Source organism: Bison bison, unplaced genomic scaffold, assembly GCF_000754665.1.
Source record: "Bison bison bison isolate TAMUID 2011002044 unplaced genomic scaffold, Bison_UMD1.0 scf7180017864030, whole genome shotgun sequence".
Taxonomy (NCBI): domain Eukaryota; kingdom Metazoa; phylum Chordata; class Mammalia; order Artiodactyla; family Bovidae; genus Bison; species Bison bison.
The window spans coordinates 1790014-1790632 of record NW_011494602.1 but is presented as its reverse complement, the minus strand read 5'-3'; the positions used below and the strand labels follow the sequence as shown (position 1 = coordinate 1790632).

Here is a 619-nt window from a genome sequence, read left to right as displayed (position 1 = left end):
TGCAGATTCCCTGGGCCCAGCCGAGGGAGTGGGATCATCTAGGTGCAGGGTGGTACCCTGGAACCTGCATTTCCACACACGCCCGGTTAATTAGGGGAATGACACAGTACCGAGGTTTGTCCCTCCAGCAACAGCGGCATCACTGGAGGCTTGCTGCAACTGCTGAGACTCGATATCCGCCTGCCCCTCACCCGCCCCCGACTCAGAATTCGAGACCTCACAAGAGCCCCAGGTAACGTGAGTTTGAGAGGCACTGCTCTAGACTACGGATTCGTAAGCTGCCCTTGGCTCAAACTGGAGTGGCTTTGGGGGCGAAAACAACAGGTCCGAAGGACCCATGTAGTGTCACATTAAATCTGCTAATCCTCAGGTCTGGGAGGGGAGTAAAGTGGGTGCTCCTGTCAAAGTGCCACAGACAGCCACAGCATTTCCTGAGACAAGCCTTTCCCAGATGGGCATGATGCACATTTCAAGAAGTTCCAAAAGCTGTAAGCGGGAAGTGGGGGTGGGGGTGGGGGGGATGGGAAGGTCTAGGTTTGGCTTCTTGCATTGTCCCGCGCCATAAAAGACAGACTTCAAAGGTCGCAGCAAAAGTCTGCATTCATCAGGCTCAACTGAC

At 54.8% G+C, this 619-nt stretch overlaps 1 protein-coding gene across 1 annotated transcript in view; it reads right to left on the bottom strand.

Annotated features, from left to right (window-relative positions):
- Positions 1-619, bottom strand: part of JAG1 (jagged 1) — a 46942-nt gene that overhangs the window by 26828 nt on the left and 19495 nt on the right. The gene's annotated exons all lie outside the window — the stretch shown is intronic.